This window comes from Mesocricetus auratus, unplaced genomic scaffold (genome assembly GCF_017639785.1).
Source record: "Mesocricetus auratus isolate SY011 unplaced genomic scaffold, BCM_Maur_2.0 Super-Scaffold_2245, whole genome shotgun sequence".
In the NCBI taxonomy this organism is placed as follows: Eukaryota; Metazoa; Chordata; class Mammalia; order Rodentia; family Cricetidae; genus Mesocricetus; species Mesocricetus auratus.
In genome coordinates, this window is record NW_024429180.1 from 48,168,260 (window position 1) to 48,189,602 (window position 21,343).

Below are 21,343 nucleotides of genomic sequence, written 5' to 3' on the forward strand. Positions count from 1 at the left end.
AACTAGGAAACATGGAAATCAGTAACAAAGCTGGGCACACGCCTTTAGTTCCAGAACTCGGGATGCTGAGGCAGGCAGATCTCTGTGAGTTCAAGGCCAGCCTGGTCTACAGAGCGAGTTCCAGGACAGCCTCCAAAGCCATAAAGAGAAACCCTGTCTCAAAAAACCAAAAAAAGAAAGAAAGAAAGAAAGAAAGAAAGAAAGAAAGAAAGAAAGAAAGAAAGAAGTCAGTAACAAGTCAACAGTTCACAGTGGGGCTGACAGCTAGCCAAGACTTTTATTATTATTATTATTATTATTATTATTATTATTATTATTATTATTTTGGTTTTTCAAAACAGGGTTTTTCTGTATTCTCTGTATTGCTTTGGAGGCTATCCTGGAACTCACTCTGGAGACCAGGGTGGCCCTGAACTCACAGAGATCCACCTGCTCTGTATCCCGAGTGCTGGGATTAAAGGTGAGAACTGCCAACACGCGGCCAGGACTTTTATTATTAAGAAACCAAAGAGCTGAGAGGGTTGGTGCAGATGCAGGAGGATCACTTTAAGTTCACAGCCAGACTAAGGAAGAAAGTGAGCTTCAATATACCCATATTTAAAAATAACAACAGCTGGGGGCTGGAGAGATGAAGGCTCACAACCATCTGTATAATGAGATCTTGTGCTCTTTTCTGGCGTGCAGGCATGCATGCAGGCAGAACACTGTATACATAGAAAATAAATAAATCTAAAAAAAATAGTAACAGCAACTAGAAACCAGGAAGATGTGACAAGACGCCACTGGACCCTATGACCTTGGCCACTGTCATTCTCTGCTCTCTCTCTCTCCAGCCAACCTACTTATAATTCCTGACATCTGTATGGATCTGACAGGGTTTCTTTTGGACTTTTAGAATTTGGCAGTGTCATTCTGTGGTTAACGTCCTGGAATTCTTTCCCTTTCCTCGGTATTTATGAACAAAGTTCTTCCATGTCTTACTTTTGCCCAAGACCCAGCATCTGCCACCTAGTAACCAGAAGGTCCAGTACCCAGTTTAACTAGTCTTCCTGGTTCCCATGACCTCACATGATTCTTTGTCTTCCTCCTCCTGTGAGATGCTTTGAACTAGTTCAGGGTTCAGATACATCTTCCGCATCTGCCTAAAAGGTCAGCGGAATCCCTGAGCACAAGAACTCCACCCGTCCCTTCCCCGGTCAGCACCTGAAAGATGATTATCTTCCCATGACAGTGCTCAGTGAAAATGTTCTTTTTAAACAGATATATGTATTATAGGAGCAAATGGTGTTTATGATGACAAATTTTATTGGTCAAACAAGTGAAGTATATTTTGAGACTGACAATCTCTAAATGAATTGTGAAATGTTGTTTGCTGATTTGTGCTTCCGTGTTCTGGCCCATACATAGAACACTCTTTACATTTGGGCTTCTCTTAATCAATCAGAGGTGGCAGAATAACATTTTGGGTCAACACACAAGCACCCAAAGACATGAAAATAGGAGGGGGTTGTTTGGGAAGAAAAGGGGGTTCAGTGAAATAAATTATGGGATGCATATGGTCAGAATACATTGTAAAAATTGTTGAGTGGATGAATTAATTTGGGTGTCTGTGCTGAGTCTTTTTATTGAGAGTAGATTCTTCTCTCAAACAATGCATCCTGACCACAGTTTTCCCTCCCTCCATTTCTCCCAATCCTCCCTCCCACCAAATCCCATCTCCCTTCAGAAAAAAGCAGGCCTCCAATAAACAGCAACCAAACACAACAAAACAAAACAGAACAATACAAGAAAAAAAGCTCCCACACTGAGGCTGAATAAAGCAAGTAACAGGAAGAGGAGTCCCAGGAGGACCTAGTGCAGATCCCTGCAGGTCCATCTCTGTGGCCTGCCCAGTGCTTGCTGGGTCCATCTCTGTGGCCCACATGAGCCCTGCTTGGTTGATTGGGTAGGCTGTGTTCTCCTGGTGTCCTCCATTCCCTCTGGCTTCTACAATCTTCCTGCCCACTCTTCTTCAGGATTCCCCAAGCTATGAGGAGAGGGGCCCGATGGAGTCCTCCGATTTAGATTCTATCTCTGCCTAATGTCTGGTGGTGGGTCTCTGCATCCGGTACCATCTGCTGCCAGAGGAAGCCTTTGGAGTGACTACTGGACAAGGCACTTATCCTAGGTGTGGTGGTTTGAATAAAAGTGGCTCCCATGAGCCCATAGGACGTGGCACTATTAGGAGTAGGTGAGACCTTGTTGGAGGAAGTGGGTCACTGGCGGCGGGCTTTGAGGTCTCAGATGCTCAAGCCATGCCCAGTGTGGCACTCTTCCTGTTTCCTGCAAAAAAAGAGGCAGGACTCTCAGAAGCTTTTCCAACACCAAGTCTGCCTGCCAGCTGCCATGCTTCCTACCATGATGATAGTAGACTAAACCTCTGAACTGTAAGCCAGCCCCAATTAAATGCTTTTTTTTTATAAGAGTTGCTGTGGTAATTGTGTCTCTTCACAGCAATAAAACCCTAACTAATACACTAGGCCTCTGGTCTAACTAATCTCAAGTTCCTGGACATCCAAGTAGTATCAGGCATGGGTTCTTTCTCATGGAGTAGGCCTTGGGTTGAATCAGACATTGGTTGGCCACTCCAAAAGTTCTGAGCCAGCACTGCCCAGCATGTCTTGTAGGCAGGACAGATTGTAGGTTAAAGGTTTTGTGGCTGGACTGGTGTCTTGATTTTACTTTTGGTAGTCTACAGAGTGCCTTCCCACACCACAGAGACTAATACATAGAGGTAAAGGCTCCATGCAGGTACCAGCTCAACCTCTCCTTGTATTTATTGAGCTGTGTGGATGCTGTCCTTGGCAATGGGGCCTCTGTTAGTTTGCAGAGACCAATCCTTTGTCCTAGCGCCAGCCTAAGTTGTTTGGATGACAGGACCCCTTAGCTAACAACTCAACCAAATGCAACCCAGTATTGCACTGGAAACATTGCCTCACTACAAGAAACAGTTCATACTCAGTACCTGCCATACTAGGAGTCCTCACTGGGATCATCCTGACTCTTCTTTGAAAGTCTGATAGAATTGTGAACTAAAACCATCTGGCCTGCAGGCTTTTTTTTTTTCTCGATTGGGAGACTTTTAATGGCTGCTTCTGTTTCACTATGGGTTATAGATCTATTTAAGTTGTTTATCTTGTTTTAACTTTGGTAAGTGACAACTATAGAGAAAATTATCCATTTCTTTTAGATTTTCTAATTTTGTGGAGTATAGATTTTTAAAGTATGCCCTGATGAGTGTCTGGATTTCCTCTGTGTCCATTATGTCCCCCTTTTCATTTCTGACTGTGTTAATTTGGATATTCTCACTCCATCTTTTGGACAGTTTAGACAAGGGTTTGTCTGTTTTGTTTTGTTTTTTTTAATTTTCTCAAAGATCCAACTCTTCCTTTCGTTGGTTCTTTGTATTGTTCTATTTGTTTATATTTTATTGATTTCAGCCCTAAGCTTATTTCCTGCCATCTACTGAGCTTACTTTTTATTCTACAGATTTCAGGTGTGCTGTCAGGTTGCTAGTATGAGATCTTTCTAATTCTTTTTTTATGTAGGCACTTAGTGGTATGAACTTTCCTCTTAACACCACTTTCATTGTGTACTGTAAGTTTGAGTATGCTGTGTATTCATTTTTATTGAATTCTATAAAGTATTTATTTTCTTCCTTATTTCTGTCTTGATCTATACTATCATTCAGTATAGATTTGTTCAGTTCCATGAGTTCGCAGGCTTTCTGTTGTTTCAGTTTGGGTTGCTACCCAGCTTTAATCCGTGGTGGTCTGAAGGGATTCAGTGAGTTATTTCAATTTTCCTGGATCTGTTGAGACTTTCTTTGTGTCTGAGTATGTGGCTAGTTTTTGAAAAAGTTCCATGGTGCTGAGAAGAAAGTATGTGTGTGTGTGTGTGTGTGTGTGTGTGTGTGTGTGTGTGTGTGTGTGTGTTTGGGTGGCATGTTCTGTAAATGTCTGTTAGGGCCAGTCTTTCTTTGTTTACTTTTGTCTGGATGACCTGCCCTTTGGTGAGAATAGTTTGAAGATAAATATGTGATTTAAGCTGTAGTAGTAATTTTTTTAACACAAAAATGGGTTCCCTTGTGTTTGGGGAATAGATGTTAAGAATTAAAATGTCATCTTGTGGATTTTTCCTCTGATGATTAGTTTTGATTTGATCTATTTTGTTAGAAGTTAAAATGTGTCCACTAGTTTGCTTCTTAAGTTCATTTGCTTGGATATCTTTTTCCAACCTTTTACCTTGAGGTAATGTCTCTCCTTGATGTTGAGGTATGTTACTTGGATGCAACAGAAAGATGGATCATTTTTTCACATTCTATTGGTCTATGACTTTTGGGGAGGGAGGAGGGGTGAGACAAATATCACTGACCAATAATTGTTGATTTCTGTTATGTTGTTGTTGTTGGTGGTGGTGGTAGTAGTGATAGTAGTGTGTGTGTATGTGTTTCCCTTCTTTTGGTTTTGCCAGAGTGAGTTTATTTCCTTTGTTTTCATGGGTGTAGTTAACCTTCTTAGTTTGGAGTTTTCCTTCTAGCACCATCTGTAGGATTGGATTTATAGAAAGATATTGTTTAAATTGGCTTTATCTGGAATATCTTATTTTCTCCATCTATGGTGACTGGAAGTTTTGCTGGGTATAGTAGTCTGGGTTGGCATCCATGGTCTCTTAGTATCTGTAGCACATCTGTCCAGACCCTTTTGGCTTTTAGAGTCTCCATTGAGAAGTAATTAATAGACCTGCCTTTATATGTTACTTGATCTTTTTTCCTTGCAGATTTTAATATTCTTTTTTGTTTGTTTTGTTCTGTATGTTTAGTGTTTTGATTATAATGTGGTGAGGGGACTTTCTTTTCTGGTCCAGTATATTTGGTGTTCTGTATGCTTCTTGTACCTTTATAGACATCTTCTTTAGGTTAGGAAAATTTTCTTATATAATTTTGTTGAAATTATTTTCTGACCTTTGACCTGGGTTTCATTTTCTTCCTCTAGTCCTGTTATTCTTAGGTTTGATTTTTTTCATAGTGTCCCAGATTCCCTGGATTTGTTTGTTTTTTGAGACAGGGTTTCTCTATAGCTTTGGAGCCTTTCCTGGAACTCTTTCTGTAGACGAGGCTGGCCTCGAACTCACAGAGGTCTGCCTATCTCTGCCTCCCAAGTGCTGGGATTAAAGGCAAGCATCACCACTGCCCAGCCTTCCTGGATGTTTTATGTCAGGAATTTTTTAGAATTAACATTTTTTAACCAATGTATCCATTTCTTCTATCGTATCGTCAAAGCCCAAGATTCCCTCCTTCTTCTCTTGTGTTTTGCTGGTGAAGCTTGCTCTGTAGTTCCTAAATTTTTCATTTCCAGAATTCCTTCAGTTTGTGATTTCTTTATTACTTCTATTTCCACTTTCAGATCTTGAACAATTTTGCCTTTCCTTCAACTATTTGTATTTTCTTAGATATCCTTAAGGGATGTATCCATTTCCTTCGTGTGTGTGTGTGTGTGTGTGTGTGTGTGTGTGTGTGTGTGTGTGTGTGTGTGTTTTCCTGGCTTTCTTTAGGGATTTATTCATTTCCTTCCTTAGGACCTCTATCATCTTCATATAAGTGGTTTTAAGGGTTTTTGTTTTGTTTTGTTTGCTTTGTGTTTCAACTATGTTGGAATATTCAGGGCCTGCTACGGTAGGACAGCTGGACTCTGGTGGAGACATATTGCCCTGGCTGTTATTGATTGTGTTTTTACACTGGTGTTTAGGCATCCATGTTTTGGTGGATTATAGATCGAGGTCAGTACCTAGACCTAAAACTCTGGGAGTTCAGGAGAGCATGGCCTGTTTGGAAAAAAATGTGTTTAGCTCAAATGTAGGCATTTAAAACTAAAAAATTCCTATATTACCATCTATATAGCTTATGAATTTTATAATTCATATAAAATTATAAATTAATGCAATGTCATTAAGGTTTGGGATATTTTCAATTATGATTCTTTTTCATTTTAGGCTAGTTTTAAATATAGGTTTCTTATGTACATTGATCAATATAGTCTGTTTGCTTTTGATAATTTGGGCTTAAAAGTATTTTTGAGACAAGATCTCACTATGTAACCCTGGCCAGCCTGGACCTGATTAAAGAGAAGAGGCTGTCCTAGAACTCACAGAGATCCATATGCCTCTGCTTCCTGAGTGTTGGGATTAAAGGTATGAGTTATCATATATAGCAGATAATTTGGATTTTTAAGACTTCATTTGTGGCTTACCTAGCACAGACCAATATCCTCATAAATTTACACATATTGGCCCATAATAAATTCCTTATCAAGCTGAATCCAGTAGTATGTAAAAAAATTATCAATGAGTGATCAGAAATCAGAAAATGGATGAAAACCATGTAGAGGCTTTTTGCCCCCAAAGCATTCTGGTAGTAGGGCAAACATACCTATGCCGAGATGTTTGATGGGTGTTGTTGCCTTTGGAGAAATCCAAATTAAGATTATGATGCAGTATTACTTCATACCTACCAAATGACAAACAGAACAAACAAGTGACAACAGGAGGTGCTGGTGATGATATGGAGAAACTGTTGTTACATCTTTGTTGGTAGGAAGGTGAAATTATATAGCTACTCTGAAAATAATCTAGTAAATTCTCATAACGCCTGGAAATAATGTAGCATAGTATGTTAATTCATTCATTTAACCTGTGACCTAAAAATTAACACTGAATTAATCTATGCCCTAACAATTGTGCTCTTGACCAAATAAAACGATCCTACACATGACCATCCATAGAGTATAACTGTAATAGTTAAAAACAAACAACTACTTAAAAAGCTCATGGCTTTTAATAGATCGATGATTATACAAGAACTAAATCTAGCCAACAATTGTTGAAAGCAATAACTTGGATGACTCTTTGGGGCATTATGCTGAGTGTAAAAACCACTCTGAAAATGTTCCATACCGTATGGTGCTGTTTCTGCAACATTTTCTAAATGACAAAATTTTAGAGAATAGATTAGTAGTTGCCAGGGGTTAAAGATGGGGGACAGGGAGAAGTGAGTGCTTTTAAAAGGAGGAAATCCCTGTGGGAATGGAGTGGCCTGTATGTGAACTGATGGCATGAGCCCACGTGTAGTAAAACTGTACAGAATGAAGCACACAAATGTTAGTACATAGTGAACCAGGGAAATATGTATAAGGCACATGTGTTGAACCAAGGCAGCTTCATGCTTATGGAAGTATACTGTTTTGCAAAATAGGAAACTGGTAGAAAGTATCATCCATGCTATTTTTTTATAGCTGCATGGGAATCTACAATTATGTCAGTAAAAGTATGAATTCACATGCTGCCTTAAGTTATTGATAGGGCTTTATATTTTCTCCTAACATTCTGTTCTTACCTTTTTTTATTTGCTTGTTTGTTTTTTCCTTAGCACAACAAGATAAGTCTGTTTGGGGGATTACTTCTGAAAAAGGAAACACATTAGTAAGAAAGGTAAGTGGGTTCCCTACTAGCACACACTCTTGGTTCTAGTCACCAAAGTTAGTGTCATCTTCTTCAATTACAGAAACTGAGTTGGGAAGAAAACCCTTGCCTTACATGTGGTCATATGATAATTTTACAATAGTGAGGTGGTTGAGGCCAAATCTCAGTGGAGATTTCCTTTCAAGTCTATCTGTTCATCTTTCCACTGCTGCAAAACTGTCCTCTATGCTGCACTCATAAGAAATGATGATTACTATTATTAGTACTAATAGCCCCAACACATTATATGGTATAATGCTGCAGCGATTAGCTTGAGAAGTTTAATAGGTGTTATTTTCTTTAGCTTATCCTGAAATGTCTCTTTGCTCCATGTTATCTTGATATTTCTACTTATTTGTCCCCTGGAACACCCTGCCTGATATTGCCCCTGAAATTATACAGGAAGGCTTTCTCTTTGGTTTTACAGCAAGGTGCTTCTCTTTGGTTTTCTTTGACTGGAGCACTGTAGTCACTCCATAACTGCTGTCCCACTTTTGATGATGTTGCCATCAAGAGGACATAGGGGCCCTCACAAGGCAGGACAATCATTGCATCAGCCAGGGTTCACTTGGTGAATCGCCTCAAATTTTAAGCACTTTGATTGTGAAAGAGTAATGCTGACAACCCTGATTTATTCATTCCTTGAAGACCTTGAAATCCAACCTTAAATGTTGTTGTTGGATTTTTTGTGGGGGGGTGGAGTTGTTGATTTCATTGTTTATGGTAACATTTAACCTATAAGTATGTAAAAATCTACTATAAGTGTTGGCATTTGCCAATACAAAAGTATAGTTCTATTTTTAAGCTTATTGTTATTATGTGTTAGAGATCTAGAACCAGATTAATGTCCAAATCTATGGATTTACAAACACTTAACGCAGGGAATGAAAAGCATGTAAAAGCATGTTTAATTAAGCAACAATTGGACCACTGCTACTCTGATGTTTTTGGCATCAAGAGACAGAGTTAAGGAGCTTGCAAGAAATGCATCTAAACTGCCAGACATTGACCTCAATGCCCAGCATGTAAGTGTCTGTGGAAATAGCCTCAGACCTCTGATACACAATTGTGCTGCTCTAAGCAAACCCAGGGTTGGTGGAGATGTGCTAGAAAGCAGACCCACTGCTTGGTTTGATGGGTTTCTTCATGCTCATTGTCATCTGTGTAGAAAAGGCAGTGCGTGCAGATGTGAGAGATTCAGCATGTTATCTGCAGGAAACAGCGTGCTTCGAGGAGGAAACCTCAGACCCCTCTCACTAGAGATGTGATAAGAGGAGGTAGGAACAGAAGTACTTATTCATAAGTGTGGCTTCCTGTTCAGGTGGCATGAGAGATTCCAGGTGTGGCTTCCGTTTCACTATTAGCTGTACTAAATAACTAAATAAGGATTGGTCTAGGGAACTTCTAAAGTTCCGCCTGTTTCAAGAATCCCTAGGTCTACAGATAAGCAAGAGTATTCGTTTCTTTAACTATTCTATTAAATGTCCATTTATCAGTCTTATTCTTCAGATTGTGTGTGCACGCATGCTCGCGCACGTGTGGGCATGCGTGTGTTCCCATAGAGGTGGCCAGAGGACATTGGTATTGACCTCCTTTTTAATTTGAGACAGGGTCTGTGGCTTCCCTGGAACTCACTAGACAGACAGGGCTGCTTGGCCAGTGAGGCCCAGGGATCTGCCCTCCACCTCCAGCGCCATGAGCCATGAAGCCAGGCATTTGTTCCCCTTTTCTATTTAAATGTGGGATCTAAGCCAGCTTTTCATTTTGTAATTTAACTGACTGGACTATCTCTTCAGCACTCTTCAGATTGCTTTGTATCTAAACTTGAATTGCTTTAATTGCTTACGGGTAATTATCACATTTAAATACAAGTGTTTAAACTGGTAAGGACATTGGCCAAAGGAACCTTAACATTAGGCCAAGTAAACTTTCTTTAATTAAAACAAAACAAAACAAGAAACCTTCTTGTATTTGTTTCATTAGTCATCCTAACTTGCCTTGCTACACTCTTAATAGGCTGTGTGACTCACCAGGAAACTGAGCAATAAATGCTGTTTGCTTTTAGGTCTCCTGTGGCAAAGGCACTGAAGGGGAGCTCCGATACACAGTCGCCAGTCCCACGCAGAGATTGAAAATGGAGTCGCAGCTGCAAAGGCAGAAAGACACTTACCCTCCAGTATTTTACTCAGAAATAAAGAAGACAGATGAATGTCTTCCCTTTACTTGGGCCGCCAGCAGTAACAACTCATGGAAAAAAAAATCCCTGCTATCAATCACGATGAAGAGTGGCAATGAGCCCATGGGACGTGGAGGGGGACGCATGTTTCAGTTTCAAAAGAGCACCTCTCCTCGTCCTGGGTTACTTCCTCTTCGGGTTCCTGGCCTGCTCTGTTAGGACAATGACAGGAGGTACTTTGAGAGGCTTTTTAAATACTGACTCCACAGCTTGTCCTTATCGGTGGCTTTACTCCAGGCCCTATTTAGGCGAAAGAAAATGAAGACGAGAGGTGCAATGCAAGCTTGTCTTAGAAGCGTGCACTGTGAGAGAAAGACAGAACCAGAGAAGGCCCCTAGAGGAAAGAGCAGTGTAACTTAAAGAAACACGGCTGCCATTACTCAAATTGTTATGACTCCACAATATCTTCTAGTTTTCTCCATATAACCAACTGATACTTGCTTTATGACCGTATGTTCAATTGCTAAGTAGAAAATGGTAAGATGTGTTAGGCTTGGCAGTGTACCCTGTAATCCCTGCATGTGGGAGGCTAAGGCAGGAGGATTGTGAGATACTAGAAAGACAGAGAGGAAGAAGGGGTGTGTGTGTGTGGGGGGGGTGACTGCAGAGATTTTGGACTATTGTATTCCATGAAGTTACCCAATTTAAACAATCTATTTGAGTATATAGTGCAGCTCAACCAGAGATGGACATGTCTCAGGAGACTCTCACTTGTCGCAACTTTGTAGAATATACTGGTGTGTTGGTCAGCTTTTCATCCCTGTAACAAAAGACATAATATAATTAATAGAAAGAGAAAGGTCAATGGGCACAGTGGCACATGACTTTAATTCCAGCACTTGGAGGCAGAGGCAGATTGCGACCTCTAGGCCAGCCTGGTCTACATAGTGAATTCCAGGATAGTCAGAGCTACACTATAGTGAGACTCTGTCTCAAAACAAAACAAAATACCAAAACAAAAGAGAGGAAAGGTCATTTTGGCTGCAGATTTGGAAGTTTCAGTCCATGGTCAGTTGGCTTGTTGCTTTGTCCCCAAGGAAAAGTAAAGAATATCAGAGAGGGAGAATGTGGCAGAAGAAGCCTGTTCACCTCACAGCTGGAAACAAAGGAGAAGGAGAAGAGCTCTACAGCTGCTTCAAGGGCTCGCCCAGTGACCGAAAACCTCCCGTTAGGTTCCGCCTCCGAAGATTCCTCCGCCTCCCATAGGCATCAGGATGAGGGGCCTGAGGGGGACATTCAAGATCTAAACTATAGCACCCAGCGAGCAGAGATGAAGAACATGGCTAAACATTTTACAATGCACAAGGCAGCTCTCCCAGTGACGAGTTATGCTGCGACAAACTCCAGTGGTGTTGAGGTTGAGGGTTATGTTAGACAACGTGAGGTTAACTGGCTGTGTTGTCGTGGCTTCTTTAGCATGCCTGTTTGGGGATGGGATGACTAGAGAGTTAGAAGGGTGACCAGATGGGTGAGCCCCCCCCCCCGTCTCTATCCAGGCTTTGTGTAAGGGAACTCCACCTGCTTATGCCTGTCTTATTTAAGATGGCTGGTTCAATGTGTGTGACAGAGCTAAACTGTACGAACAAGAGAATCTTTATTTCAGATTATAATTTAATTATAACAAGTCTCCCTTCCTTTCCCTCTCTCCTAATCCTCTCACATGCTGTTCCTCTCCCTCCAAGTTCATGTGCTCTTTGCTTTTTAAATAATTGCTATTGCATACATTTATATGTGTATATAGATGTATATTCCTAAATATAACCTATTTAGTTTGTACAATGTTACATGTACGTATGTTTTCAGGTCTGACCATTTGACATTGGACAACCAATTAGTGTGCTTTTCCCTAGGGAAGACCACCTCTCCTCAAACAGGGAAATCTATATGGTTTCAGCTAGCTTGGGTACATTTTAAGAAACATCTGTGCCACTGATTCATCTGGGATGAACACTCTAAACCCTTTTTCATAGCTACCTACAGTCGAGGTTCTCAACCTGTGGGTCTCGACCCCCACAGGTGTTGCATATTTATTTATATTTACATTATAGTTCATAACAGTAGCAAGATGACAGTTATGAAGTGGCAATGAAATAATTTTATGGTTGGGGTTCCCCACAACGCGAGGAACTGTATTAAAAGGCCGCAACATTAGAAAGGTTCAGAGCCACTGACCTACAGGAAATCATGCCCCCCACAAGTTAGCAAAGACACAGACCAGAAGACAAACAGCAGCCACATAATAAATGGTCTGTGCACGTGTAACTTGATCAGCCAGAGCAGAGGGCAAAGTATGAGTGGTAATGACGTGTGTGTGTGTGTGTGTGTGTGTGTGAGTGTGTGTGTGTGTGTGTGTGTGTGTGTGTGTGTGCACTTGTGCCCAGATCAAGCTTGTTGGTGAGGGAAATCACCTTGCAGGGCAGTGGTCTGCTGTGGCTTTTGCTCAATGTCTTCACTGGTTGCACAGGGCTGTACAACCTCATCAAAGGAAAAGCACTCCCATAGCCAAGCTGGCTCAATTTCCTTGTGGCATTGCTTCAGATAACAAAGAAGACAGCAATGTGACTTTCCTCTTTTCTTCTTCTTTCTCTTTCTTTCTTTCTTTCTTTCTTTCTTTCTTTCTTTCTTTCTTTCTTTCTTTCTTTCTTTCTTTCTCTTTCTTTTTGTCTTTGAGCTTGGAGGAGGATCCAAAATGAAATACAAGTAGAAGCTTTGTCTTCTCCCTGTGCTAGCTTTGCTTGTGGTTCCAAACAAAACCAGCAGCTAACCCTGAAGAGGGTGTAGCCGTTTTTTCCCCAAGCCAGGATTAATCCTAGTGCCTTGTTTTCTTTGACAAGCTTATCTGCAAAACGGACGTAGGTTCTGAAACCTCGGGAATTGTGTTGCAGGTGAAGCCGACCACGGGTGAGGAAAGTGTTAGATTTAAGCCTGGATTTGGGCTGCTTTTACTGTTTTAGCGCCCCTGGCCTTTGGTGAGAGACCGGCTCCATCTAAGCCCAGTTCTTTCTCTGCAGAGCCAGGGCAGGATTCATTGTTCTGCTTACCTCAGAAGGGCGTTGGAGGCTCAAATTAAAAGCAGCCGTGTCTAAGTGGTTTGTGAAAGGCACTGCAAATGCCAGGTGCTATTAGAAGTTGGAAGCAAGTGCTGAGGCAGCGAATTTAAGCAGCTTCAGACGTCTCTGCCGATGAGTGAGGGGCCCAGGTGTTGGCGTTGCCCGAGATGGGGGCGTGGAGGGCACAGCTGCGGGCGTGGAGGGCACAGCTGCGCACAGTGGTGCTCTCCCCCACTCCCCGCCACCCCAGGCAGACCCGGCTTCCTGGCTGAAGTTGTCCCCCAGTGGTTTGAAGAATACAACTATTGTGATCAGGAGAAAGAAAAATGGCAGGAGAGGTTAGACAGGTTCCAGAAATAGCACAAACTGAGCAACAGACACGGCTCAGAAGTGGAGAAAAAACAGCGGCAGTTGGCGGGGTAGGAGTAGCTGTTTACTGCTTGGTGGACGTGTGTGGAGAAAAGAGCAGAAAGATGCTTCGGTTAGAGCCTACAGAACCTGGGGTGGGGCACACAGAGTAGGAAAGGCTGGAGGCCAGCCCTGGAGAATTAGCTGGGAGAAAGCTCTCTCGTCCCGCCTTCAGACGCTAAGAAACTGACCCTGTATCTAAGGGCTTCCTGTGTGCCAGGCAACAGAGGTACCAGCTCCCCAAATGTGAGAGAGGAACCACTGAAGCAACCGTGAGGAAGCAAAGCTTGGGAGGCCCAGGGCCAGTCACCTTCCCACTGACCTCCACGGAGACATCCACATCTTCCTTGCCGCGGATAGGGATATACCGGGCCACGGGACTTGGCGTATTTCCAGCGCCTTGCTCACCATGGAGGGTTGCCATTCACGGAGGGAGTGTGTACATTTCCTGTTGCTCAGACAAAATGCCCCCACAGAAGCAACTTCAGGAAGTAAGGGTTTACTGCTGGCTCCCAGTGTGAGGGAACGGTCCATCCTCACAGGTGTTGGGAGGGGCCCGGGACCACTGGTCACATTGCTTCTGAAGTTAGGAAGCAGAAAGGAGAGGTTCATGAAGATTAACCCTGGAGTTCTTCCCGTCGGTGACTGTGAGGGTGGTTGCTGGAAATGAAGCCTCCTTTTCATGTCTGTCCATTCTGCGTTCACTCCCTTGCTTTTCTGCTCTTCATCCATAGCACAGGCCTCTCCAGATGTGGCTGCCTGATCTTGGGTGTGCAGCCTCCAGAACTGTGAGCCAAGATAAACCTCCTTTCTTTACAAATCTAAGTCTGGGGTGTCCGTCACAACAGAAGAGAGCCTGCAAGGGGAGGTCATCCTGGACTACCCAGGTGCTCCAGGGCAATCAAAGGCTCCTTAGGAGTGACAGGTGGGGGCAGGAGAGTCAGTCAGAGAAGGGGCTGTGACAACAGAAGCAGAGGCTGGAGTGACATGAAGTCAGTACATGCCTGGCCTTTGCTGCCTTTGAGATGTGGGCGGCCTTTGTAATCGAGGCAGGCAAGAAACAAACTGCCCTCCAGGGCTTCCTGGCCCTGCAGACACCTTGCTTGCAGCCAACAAAACCCAATACTTCCTCATTTCACAAAAGAGGACAACAAGGCCCAGGAATAGACCTGGCTCTGCCCTAACTCTCGCACAAGTTGGTGACATATCTCAAACACGGGACAGTGTAGATCAGGGTTTCATAAGTACAGGGTCTTTTAAGAATGTGGGTTCTGATTTGGCAAGTCTGGGTTAGGATCTGGTCTCTGGGTTTCCAATGCGCTGGCAGAGAAGGCCCGGAGCCCAGGGCTATGGTAGTGATTGGCATTGCCATCCTGGCGTCTGACAATCTAGAAAGGCCAAGGGGCGTCTAGTGAGATTTCCCTAGGAGGGACAGATGCAGGCATTGCATGGATATAGCTCTTTGGAGACGGGTTTAGGGTCTCATAGGAAAAGGTAAGATAAAAGCATAGCTCTCTATGCTGACTGAGGAAGACACCACGGACACATGTAGCTCAGGCTGCAGGTGGCCTCAAACTTGTCTTCCTTGTGTTTCAGCCTCCCAAGTGATGGAGTGACAGGCCTGCACCATCTTGGCCATGCATGATTAATACTTGTAATTGGGAAGGCAGCTTAAGCTTGCAGGAATGTGTCAGTCATCACACATAGCACACAGATTAAAAACGTGATTCTTAATTTTAACTTTTTATCGGGGTGGGGAGAGGGAGAAGGAGAGAGAACGTGTATGTGTATCTCGTGTGGTGGTCAGAGGATAATTCAGTGTTGTCAGTCTCCAATTCCATCTTTACATGGCTTCTGGGGCTTGAACTCAGATCTCTAGGCTTGTCAGCAAGGCCATATCTCACTGGCTGAATTTGGAGACGGTCTTTCTGACACAGATCTCTCTATGTGCTTGTGAAAGAAAACACTAGCCTTTAACCTTTCCCTGAGTTTTATGTATTTCCTTCCAGAGAAATAAATAATGTGCTTATCTTTGAAAAGTGTCCCTGAAATCTTGACAGATGGGGTTCCTGGGTGATGCCCCCCATCTCCTCAAGCTCCGAAACTGCCTCCTGAGGGCGCCAAAAATGCAGGACCCGGATGCGGCCTTCCCACTGACTGCAGCTGTGGTTTTCTGAGTCTTTGTTTTGAAAAAAAAAAAAAGGTGTCCCCCCACCCCTACTTCACTGTCATCGCAGAACGTCCAGCTGTTTGTGGCTACCAGAGTCACCTGCAGGTTAAGAATGTTCTGGTTTCATTTTGAGGCAGCTTCCTGCACCACGGAAGCAAGAATTAGCAGCTCTCAGACACGTGGCCACAGAAAGGCAATACACCTCGATTGTTTCCTGTGCCTCAGCCTTTTAAAAGCTCCTCTCCCCTTCTCTTCCCTCCCTTTCTCCCCGCCTCCTTCTCCTTCTACTCTTCCTCCCATCTTCCCTCCTTTTTCCTCTCTGTCTCAATTTATTTTAATTTTAGACAGGGCTCCCAGACTGACCTTAAGCTTTCTGTCTTCCTGCCTCAGCCTTCGGAGTGATGAGATTATAGCGTGCATTCCCACAACCAGCTGTGCCTCTGTTAGAGCGCCTCAAATGTGGTTCCCCCTCAACAGTGTTTACCTAGAAGGAATATTCGAGTATTTAGTTTTCTTTATGTGTATGCATAGATGGGTGTGCAAGCATGCTTGCATGTACACAGCAGGTAGTGTGTGCATGCAGAAGTCAGAAAACCTGTCATTCTTCCAGTAGTTCCCAGGGAGCTGTTCACTTTAGTTTTTGTGTTCTATCTTTTTTCTTTCCTTCTTTTCTTTCTTGGATTTTTTTTGGTGTTGTTTTTGAGGCAGCATTTCTCTGTGTAGTCTTGGATCTCCTGAAACTCACTCTGTAGATCAGGATGGCTTGGAGCCCTGAGATCTGCCTTCCTCTGCTTCCCAAGTGCTGGGATTAAAGGTGTACGCCATAAACCTTGTTTTTTGAGAAAAGGTCCCCCACAGACCTGGAAATCAACAAGTAGCCTAGGCTGGCTGGCCAGCAGACCCCAGGAATCTGCCCATTTCTTCCTTCCCGGGGCTGGGATTAAAACCACATCACAATGCTCCCCATTTTTACATGAGTCCTGGGGTCTGAACTCAGATTCTCATATTTGCAAGGCAAGCACTTTATCTTCCAAACTATCTCCAAAGCCCCAAGGGATTTCTAGGAAAAGATTTCTGAAAACCCAATCAGCTCTGGGTTTCCCTGTAAAGGTTGTGATGACTCTGTTGGAAGATAACATGTGGATGAGCTGTCGGGGTCATTCAGCAAGTACCAGGGAGCCCTAGGAATCAGAGGAAGACACTGCATTAGATTCTGCAGAAAAATCTCCCTTTGCTTCCAGTCAAGGGTCAGTGGTCATGTCTGGATGCTGGACAGTTTTGCTTGAGGACTGGATGGTGGAGGAACAGCATTGTGGGTAGTTTTCTGTTATCAGAGTGAAAAGTCACAGTTTGGGTGTGAGATAGCCCTTGCTGAATGTGAAATCCTGTTCAGGAAATCCTATTCAGACCCCTGCACTTCAAAGCCTCTTCCCCATGGTGTTATGTCCCTAGCTGGAAAATCTGAATTAAAGCCTCCACTCTCAGTATTCCTGTGAGGACTAAAAGTGACACAAAGAAAGCCACTAAACTCATCCTTCTTCCAAGAACCAGAGCAAACAGGATTTTCAAGGATAACCTGTGCTTGGCTATGAGATGTATTGTCACCTTTCTGCTATACATTGATCTATCTATTATTCTCTATTTTGCTTAGCTGCCAGTCATGTTGACTTTTATTTCTTTGGCACATACTCCCAGTGATGGGAGAGAGATATGAAATGCAATGTGGCAATCCAGTCGTGCGGTAAGTTGCAGGATTTGTGCATAGACACAAGTACAAGAGAGATAGATGGCCGTGCTTAGAAAGACATGGTCATCAGGCTGGAGAGATGATTCAGGGGATATCCTAATTAGGGTTTCTATTGCTGCAATGAAACCGTGACCAAAAGGAAGTTGGGAAGGAAAGGATTCATTCCCTTATATTTCTATATGGAAGTCCATCACTGAAGGAAGTCAAGACAGGATCTCAAACAGGGTAGGAACCTGGAAGCAGGAGCTGATGCAGAGGCCGTGGAGGGGTCGGGTCCTGACTACTGGCTTATTCCCCCCTGGATTGCTCAGGCTTCTTTCTTAATGAACCCAGGACCACCAGCCAAGGAATGGCACCACCCACAATGCACTGCCCCCATATCAATCACTAATTAAGAAAATGCCTTACAGACAGATTTCATGGAGGCATTTTTTTCCAGTTGAGATTCCCTCCTTTTAGATAACTCTAGCTTGTATCAAGTTGACATAAAACTAGCCAGCATAGGGGGTGAAGCCCTTGCCACACACGCAGGAGGACCTGAGTTAAAATCCTTAGAACTCATGTAAATCAGAAGCAGAAGAATGTGTCTATAATCTCAAGTGCTTCTGTGGCAAGATAGAAGCAGACACAGGTGGACTCCTGGAAGCTTGCAGGCCAGCTGGCTTGGTGTGTACACAGCGGAGAATGACAAAGATCCTGTGTCAACGAGGTGGACATCTGAGGTTTCCTCTGACCTCCACATGTATTTGTGTATATGTGTACACTTTTACTTACTGAGACATCTCACAGCCCAAAAATAGATCTTCAAAAAGTTTACCTTTTATTTCCTAAGCTCTGTTCCTGGCTATTTTGATGCTGGGAATTGAACCTGGGTCCCCTGGAAGAGCAGACAGTACTGTCAACCACGGAGTCATCTCTCCAGCCCCATTCCTGGGTATTTTTAAAGGAAGCTATCGAGAATGGAACAGCTTCCCTATTTTTTTCTGAACAAGTTTGTTATTGGTATATAAAAAAGCTACAGACCTTTGTATGTTGTTTTTATATCCTCTAACTTTACTGGAAGTGTTTGTTACTATCTGAAAATCTTCTGGTGGAGTCTGTAGCATCTTTTAAGTGTAGCATCATCTTGAATGCAACGAGGGCTAATTGAACTCCTTTCTTTATTTGTAAATCCTCTTGTCTTATTGCTCTAGCTAAGACTGAGCACCACATGAATAACAGAGGATTAACTGTGGGAAAAGAGAGCATAATTGTTCAATTCCAGACTTTAGAGAAAATGCTCTCAATTTCCCTCATTTAATATCCTGTCTGTAGATTTGTTATAGTTTTTTATTATTTTGAGATAAACCTGTCTAGTCCTAAATTCTCTATGACTTCTATTATGAAACCATGTTGAACTTTGTCAACTGTGTGTTTTCTACATCTATTGAGACAACCATGTGATCTCTGCTTTTAACGTTTATTTATATGGCATATTATACTTACTGAAACAACTTTGCATCCTTAGTAGGAAACCAGCTTGGTTGTGGTTTGCATTCTTTAACTATGTTTGCAAGTACTTTATTGAAAAATTTTGCACCTATGTTCATCAGGGAGGTTGGAATGTAGTTTTCTTTTTTGTTGTGTCTTGTTTTCATATCAGAGTAATACTGTCTTCATGGAATGAATGTTTAGTGTGTGTGTGGGGATCATGCTTGTATGGTGTGCATGTATGGTGAGTGCATATGAGTATGCATGCCTGTGTGCATGTGCAGAGGCCTGATGAAGATGTCAGGTGTCTTTTATCACTCTATACTTTGTTCCTTTGAGGCAGAGCCTCTTGCTGAACCTGGAGTTCAAGTTTTTCATCTAGGCTGGCAGCCAAGAAACCCCACCTTCTCAGTGCTGGGCTTTATAGAGCCACATCCAGTTTTCATGGGTGCTGGGGTGCTGGTCCTTAGTCCTCATATTTGTGCACAAGCACTTGTAACCACTGTAGTTCATGCCATTGCCTTTTAAAGTGGTGGTACTATTTGATACTCTACTGTCAGCGAATGAAGGTTTCCCTTCTGCATCTTTGCCAACAGTTGCCATTGTAAGGTGATTTTTGGATTGTAGCCATTCTAATAGGAGTGTGATACCACCTGGCAGCTTTAATTTTCCATTCCTTAATGGCATGCAGTTGAGCATCTCTTCACATGCTATTTGCTATCTCTGTGTCCTGTTTGGCAAGGTGTCAATTCCTACCTTCTGACATTTTTTGGCTGGCCTGTTGAGGTGCGAGAGTTCTTTGCATGGTTTGGACATGAGTTCTTTATCAGATGTGTGCTTTGTAAATAGTTTCCCCCAACCACCCCTTATCTTTTCATTCTCTTAACAGTGTCTATCTCAGGAACGGCTTTATATTTAGTCAAGCTTAAGTCGGTGATTTAGATTTTGCTTTTGCTGCTATATTTTTAAAAGTCATTTCTGCTTCCTCTAGGCAGCTGCCAAAATTATAGTTCACCTGCTCTGGGGAGTTTCTTTGAAGCTCTAATAAAACCATCCTTGGGCTTAAAAAAAGTTATACCAAATCTCTAATAATTAAGATGTTTTATATTATATTCTAGGAATATTATAATATTTCTTTACATGCAGGTATGAGATTTACTTTAGTTAACTTTTGTGATAAATTGTTACTAAATTTTCTTTTATTTATTTTGCATGCAAGTTCCTAGATGTTCTAAAGCAGTGATTCTCAACCTTCCTGATGCTGCAACTCTTTTAATATAGTTCCTCATGTTGTGCTGACCCCAACCACAATATTATATTCGTTGCTACTTCATAACTGTAATCTTGCTACTACTATGAATCGTAATGTAAATATCTGTTTTCCATGGTCTTAGGTGAACCCTGTGAAAGGATCATTCGCCCCAGAGGGGTTATGACCCATAGGTTGAGAGCTGTTTTTCTAAAGCCACATGTTAAGCTTTTTATTCTACCTCTTGAGAGAGTTCCCAGGACACAGTGCCTAGTTCATGTTTCTGTGACAAAAATAACTGACCGAAACCAACTTGGTGAGAAAAGGGCTTATTGGGTTTACACTTCCACATCTCAGATCATCACTGAGGAAAATCAGGAACTCACACAGGAACTTGGAGGCAGGAGCTGAAATGGAGACTATGGAGGGGTGCTGTTCACTGTCTTGTTCTTCGGGGCTCTCTCAACTTGCTGTCTCATAGCTGGCAGAACCACATGCCCAGACTATCACTGCCTGGAGAGAACTGGGCATCGAAGCTCTTTGCCCCTCTTTTGTTTTAAGTAGAGACAATAGTAGAGTTTGCTTCCTTGTGTTGCTTGAGGATTATAACTCTTTTTATACAAAAGGATTAGAATGATGCCCAGCACACAGGAGGAAGTACAAATGATTACCACCAGGGCCAGGTAGGTATGTGAGCCCCAAAAGCTCAAATCACAACTTTAGTGTCCTTATGCAACTTGTCATTACACACTGGGGCCAGGCATCACTGGAGCAGCTGAGTCAGTCCAATTCTTCTGTCTTTCAGCAGTGTTCACATTTGACTGCTAATCCAGAGCCAAGAGGTACCTGAATCATAAGCGGCAAGGCTTAGCAAGCCGTTCACTTTGCTGGATTCCCATGGGAACCAAGATGTGGTATAAGCTAGGCTGAGCAATTAGGAGAGTGCAGCAATTCATTTCAAAGCATGTGTCTAGAATGCTACATTGTACTAGCTGCTACTGTTTAGATCCTACCAGAGCTCCTGCTGAAATTTAATTCCCCTTGTGAAGATGGAGGACTAGGTGGGCAGTTAGGTTGTGATGGCTAGGCCTTTTTGATGGATTCATTTACTAAAATAGAATAGTGTTTTATCTCCAGAGTGGGTCTGTTCCAAACCAGTTTGGCTTTGTCTCTTGTATGGGTTCCTCTGACTATGAGATGTTCTGGTCTGCCCTGAGAACTCTGCAGAGACCCTATCAATAAGAAGACTCAAAGAAATACACTCCCGTGAAGGACCTCAAAGCCCAGCCTCTATGATCATGAATTAAAGAGACTTCTATTCTTTAAAAATTACCTAACCTCTAGTAGTCAGTTATATGGCAGAAAATGTACTAATACACCAAGAGAATTGCAATTTTCCACACGAAGTCAATAGTTTACTGATTTCAAAGAATAACAGGCTCCCAGGTTGGGAAGGTCC

At 42.7% G+C, this 21,343-nt stretch overlaps 1 long non-coding RNA gene across 1 annotated transcript; it reads right to left on the minus strand.

Annotated features, from left to right (window-relative positions):
• Window positions 1-1,282: 1,282 nt before the first annotated feature.
• On the minus strand, window positions 1,283-13,981 carry LOC121134363. Its single transcript, XR_005871456.1, has 6 exons — window positions 13,571-13,981; window positions 10,502-10,550; window positions 9,585-9,700; window positions 7,430-7,495; window positions 6,467-6,544; window positions 1,283-2,322 (listed from the first exon to the last, which is right to left on the minus strand). It is a non-coding gene; the product is annotated as an uncharacterized LOC121134363 (long non-coding RNA).
• Between the last annotated feature and the right edge of the window lie 7,362 nt (window positions 13,982-21,343).